The following is a 6,000-nucleotide window of genomic DNA, read 5'->3' as shown; positions in this document are numbered from 1 at the left end:
TCCATAGCCGTGTATACAGCGCTCATTGAGCGCTGTATACACAGCGATCGAGAAGGCAAGGGAGGTAATAAATCTGTCTTCTCTCTAGGACAGGGGTCGGCAACCCCTGGCACACGTGCCAAGAGTGGCACGCGAGGCATATTTTGCTGGCACGGCAGCCAGCCTGAGACTTCACACTAAAATTGAGAGAGAGAGCGTCCTTTCAGTGCTCTGGTAGAGCTGCGGTGTAGGACACGCCCCCTTCTGTCACTGCCCACCAATCAGAGGTAAGCCTCTCACTGCACAGGATAAGGGCTCCCTGGACCTGCTGTTACATGTGAGGAGGAGCTCCTGCCGTCTGCAACCTGAGGAGGAGAGGAAGCAAAGTGAAAGTAAAAACACCAGGTACGTGTGTTACTAACCATTCTTATTAATGTCAGGCATTTGGTTTTATTAATTTAGTTTTAGTAACTCCATGTGCCTCACATTAATAACTGTTAGCCCCATCATGTTCCTCACATTAACCCTGTGTGGTTCACATAAGGGTTACTGAGGTGTGAGACATATGGGGGTACTAATGAAGGACCTATATAATGAAGATGTTCACTTATTACCTCCATATGTCTCACATATCAGTGTCCCTTATGTAAAGCACACAGGGGGTTAATGTGAGGGACATGATGGGGTTAACTGCTATTAATATGAGGCACATTGAGTTGTAACCTGCAATGCACATGACCAGACTCTTTATCTACAACTGTGGATAAAGTACAGACCTATATATTTCAATTGACCCATATATACAGCCATTCTTTTTGTGGCTGTGTATCTGGGCCAAATTGAAGAACTGAAAACTATGGAGCAGGTTCTATATGTGTCCTATACATCCCCTATATCTGTCTGCATTTGCAACCCTGTCAATTCATTTTTAATGTATAGGTCAGTGAAAACCACATCCGTGCCACTTGTGTGCAGGAGGCGTAAGGCTGAGGCCCCACGTTGCAGAAATGCAGCATTTTTGTTGCAGATTTTCATGCGGTTTATTTCAACCAAAGCTAAAAATGGCTACAGAAGGAATGGGAAATATATAGGAAGCTTCTTATACGTTTCCCTTCTGCTCAATCCACTCCTGGCTTAGGCTCAGAAAAACACAGCAAAATATGTAACAAAAAAAGCTGTGTTCCAACAACGTGGGGGCCTTAGGCTAAAGCCCCACGTTATATACACAGGAAAAACAGCCATATCCACAAAGAAATATAAAAATATATAATTTTTATTACTCTCCAATTAAAAAGTTTTACATGGACATATAATAACACATTACACAAAAAACACAAAATAAATAGGGTAAACCGTGAGGTTTATAGGTGCCAGCAAGCCAGAGTGATGTCAGAGAGACAAGGCATAAGTATTTATAATCACTATTTAGCCATGGGCCGGGCAGCTGAGGGATTAGTTGAATAGTATAAATGCATACATATATGCCATGATGAGAAAAAGGACCACTAGTCCATTACTATATGAAGTTACATATGGCATAGTAGTTAAAAGTCAAGCAACTCAATCTCATCCCAAAGTGCGAGCTAAGGTATATATTTTTCCATATGTGGGCACTTTGGGATGAGATTGAGTTGCTTGACTTTTAACTACTATGCCATATGTAACTTCATATAGTAATGGACTAGTGGTCCTTTTTCTCATCATGGCATATATGTATGCATTTATACTATTCAACTAATCCCTCAGCTGCCCGGCCCATGGCTAAATAGTGATTATAAATACTTATGCCTTGTCTCTCTGACATCACTCTGGCTTGCTGGCACCTATAAACCTCACGGTTTACCCTATTTACCCTATTTATTTTGTGTTTTTTGTGTAATGTGTTATTATATGTCCATGTAAAACTTTTTAATTGGAGAGTAATAAAAATTATATATTTTTATATTTCTTTGTGGATATGGCTGTTTTTCCTGTGTATATGAGTTGAGTCCCGTAACCACAGTATGTATTATTGGCCTCTTTATGTGTTTATAAAACCCCACGTTGCAGAAACAGCTTTTTTTCGTTGCAGATTTTGCTGGGTTTTTTGAGCCGAATCCAGGAGTAGATTGAGCAGGAGGGAGACATATAAGAAGCTTCCTATATATTTCCCATTCGTTTTCTAGCCATTCTTGGCTTTGACGGAAAGAAAAACGCAGCCAAATCTGCAATACAAAAGCTGCATTTTTGTAATGTGGGGCCTCAGCCTTAGTGTGATTCTATTGGGTGGTGACACTGTAACTAGATGCAATTATAACCAAATCCAGTTCCTGGGCACCAGTGCATTCACTTTGTTGTAAGTGTGACACCCATTTATTCCTGGCTGGGGTTTTGCTGTTACTGCACCGCCAGGAACTAAAAGTGACAAATTAATCTGCGTTTCACTTAGGGAGCGTTCACACTACCGTCGGTGTCCGACAGCTAATGTCCACTGCTAATGTCTGTTCAAAATCTTGTGTGGACATTAGCAGCGGACAATAGCTGTGTCTGTGACATTTTGCATTGATTTAAATGGACATCGGGTGCGTTCGTTTACTGTTTGTGGGTGTCCTTAAGTGTCCGTTCCCAAAGATGTCCGACTTTTCAAGCGGACAGAAAAACCTACATGTCGGGTTTTGCTGTCCGCTTGAAAAGTCGGACATCTTTGTGAACGGACAGTTAAGGACAGGCACAGACAGTAAAAGAACGCACCCGGTATCCGTTTAAATCAATGCAAAATGTCACGGACACAGCTAGTGTCCGATACTAATATCCGCACAAGATTTTGAACGGACATTAGCAGTGGACACTAGCTGAAGGACACCGACGGTAGTGTGAACGCTCCCTTACAGAACACTGAAGTTACTAACGGCCAAGGACTGGATGGAGCATCCAGGTACATTGTGTGTCAGTGCTTTACAGGTGTTACCTTACTCTGCTCCCAGTCACATAGATTACCACTAATTGTGGGTTACGCATGTACAAGTGATTATGAAGATAATCTTGTTTCCCTTAGTCCTAACAGCGGCACAATGTGGGGTATTTCTGCCCCTGTGTGCTGGTAGGACAGGCGGATTTTTAATTAGCCAATCAAAATGCGTGGCTGGCCCTATAAGAGGGCACAAGAACCTCCCCTCTGCGTGTTGATACAAAAGTACCTCCATATTTATACACAATTTTATACATAAGATATGATTCCCAGGGTGGGAAATCTTGTGCCGCTGTTAGGACTAAGGGAAACAAGATTATCTTCATAATCACTTGTTCCCTGTCGTCCGTACCAGCGGCACAATGTGGGGATATAGCAAGTAGGCCCCAAGATGGGCAGGATTATTCCATGACCGAGCTTAAAATGGTCTGGGCAAAGGCAGAGGAATCTGCCACCCGGTCCTTCAGGCGGTAATGCCGAATGAAGGTGGACTCAGATGCCCAGGAGGCAGCTGCACATATTTGATCTAAAGACAACGCACTCCTCTCTGCCCGAGAGGTGGACACTGCCCTGGTTGAGTGGGCATGAAGAAAAGATGGGGCCGGCAGCCCTTGGGCGGTGTAGGCGACCTTTATAGTCTCGGAAACCCAGCGGGATATCGTAGCCTTGGCGGCTTTGGCGCCCTTATTTTTCCCCGTATAGCTGATTAACAGGTTTTCGGCCCGCCTAAAAGGGCGAGTGCGCTGCAGGTAAATTTGCAGGCATCTGACTACATCCAGCTTGTGCCATCTTTCCTCTTCAGGTGAAGAGGAGGAAGGACAAAATACTGAAAGGGAAATTGTTTGGTTCCTATTTGCAGCGGATGGAATCTTGGGACGAAACCCTGGGAGGAACCTAAGCTGCACATGGTCCGAAAAGAAAATAGTATATGGCTCTTCAGCAGATAAGGCCTGTAGTTCACTAACTCTTTTGGCAGTCGTAACTGCCAATAGCAGTGCCATTTTGCCGGTCAGTAACTTAAGGGAGACTTCCTCCAGGGGTTCGAATGGTTGGTCACAAAGAGCGTTCAGGACCGGAATAAGGTCCCATTGGTGGACAGGGGTGTTCACCACCGGTCTCAGCCTAGTTGCTCCTTTAATAAAGGTGCTCACTAAAGGATCCTGAGACAAACGCCTCCCCAGATAGGCGGACAGGGCCGCTACGTGTACTTTGAGTGTGGCCGCAGCAAGACCTCTGTCTAGTCCGTCTTGAAGGAAGTCCAGGATCGCCTCCGTCGGGGGATCAGTGGAGTCCACTTGATGCTGCAGACACCAGGCATTAAAGATGTTACCAATTCGACGGTAATTCCTGTTAGTCGAATCCGCTCTGGCGCTGGATAGGGTCTTCAAGACGGCTTGTGACAGTCCTCTATTCCTCAATAGGGACTGGTCAACCTCCAGGCTGTCAGGTTGAGTCTCCTCAGATCCTGGCATCTCAGCTCTCCTTGGGTTACCAGGTCTGGGAGAGGGGGAAGCCTCCAATATATGCCCTGACTCATTTGTATGAGCTGAGCAAACCAAGCCCTTTTTGGCCAGAACGGGATTATGGCTATTCCCGAGGCTTGGTCCTGTCTTATTTTGATCAATACCTTCGGTATGATTGGAATTGGAGGGAATATGTAAAACAGCCTGAACCTCCATGGGATGGACAGGGCATCCACTGCCAAGGGATTGTCCTCCTGGTATAGAGAGCAGAAGGTCCCTACCTTGGCATTGAGTCGGGTAGCCATAAGATCGACCTCCGGGAGACCCCATCTCTGGACGATCTGTTGGAATACGTCTGGATTGAGAGACCATTCTCCTGATACGGTAATACCCCGACTCAGATGATCCGCTACTATGTTCAGGGAGCCCTTTATGTGAACAGCGGATAACTGGACCAGATTCTTCTCTGCCCAGGTGAATATGAGATTCGTCTTTCTCAGTAAGGTTGGTGACCTGGTGCCCCCTTGTTTGTTTATGTAGACTACCACCGTCATGTTGTCTGACCTGATCTTGACAGACTTGCCTTTCAGTTCCGGGGCAAAGTGTACTAGGGCCAGGTACACAGCTCTGAGTTCCTTGAGATTGAAAGACCCCAGCTCCGGACATCTCCATCGTCCTTGTACAGTCTTGTCCTGGCAATGGGCTCCCCATCCCCACTGGGATGCATCTGTTGTCAACAGGATCCACAATGTCGGGACCGTGGACCTTCCGTCTTTCAGGTGTATCCACCATCTGAGGGAAAGACGGGTAGCGGGAGAAAGGCAGATCTTCTCGTGCAGTCCCCGTGGAGACCTATTCCAGGTTCTCAACACTTCCATCTGCAGGGGACGCAAATGCCATAAAGCCCAAGGGACTGCTCTGGCCGAGGATGACATTAGGCCGAGGACTCTCATGGCGGTGCGGATAGTTACCCGCCGCGTGTGCAATAGAAAACGTGCACTTGCCTGGATCCTTTCCTTCCTTGGGCTGGAGAGGAAGATCTGCATCGCTTCTGAATCCACTATGAACCCGAGGAATTTCCTCCGTGTGGATGGAACGATTTCGGACTTCTCCCAGTTGATGATCCATCCTAACTCTTGTAGGAAGCTGATGGCAAGGTTGAGCTGCTGGAGGAGAGCAGCAGGAGACTGAGCTTTCAGTAGCCAGTCGTCTAGGTAAGGAACGATGAAGAGACCCTGCAGTCTGAGGGCCGCGGCGACCGGAGCGATCACCTTGGTAAATACCAGGGGGGCGGATGTGATGCCGAACGGCAGAGCTGTAAATTGAAAGTGCTCCCTGTGGCCAGCCATAGAAACGGCAATCCTGAGGAATTTTCTGTGGGAGTGAGAAATAGGGACATGAAGGTAGGCGTCCTTCAGGTCGAGGGTAACCATCACGTCTCCTGGCTGGAGAAAAACAGTCACGGAATCCACGGTTTCCATATGAAATGACCTCTTCCTGATAAAGCGATTGAGGTACCTCAGGTCTATTATCATTCTCCAGCCCCCGGTGACTTTGGGGACCAGAAAGACGGGGGAGTAAACTCCCCGACCGAGGTCTGAGGCTGGGACC

The sequence above is a fragment of the Leptodactylus fuscus genome, chromosome 9, assembly GCF_031893055.1.
Source record: "Leptodactylus fuscus isolate aLepFus1 chromosome 9, aLepFus1.hap2, whole genome shotgun sequence".
Taxonomy (NCBI): domain Eukaryota; kingdom Metazoa; phylum Chordata; class Amphibia; order Anura; family Leptodactylidae; genus Leptodactylus; species Leptodactylus fuscus.
The sequence above is the reverse complement of the archived record's forward strand: the minus strand, read 5'-3'. Positions refer to the sequence as shown.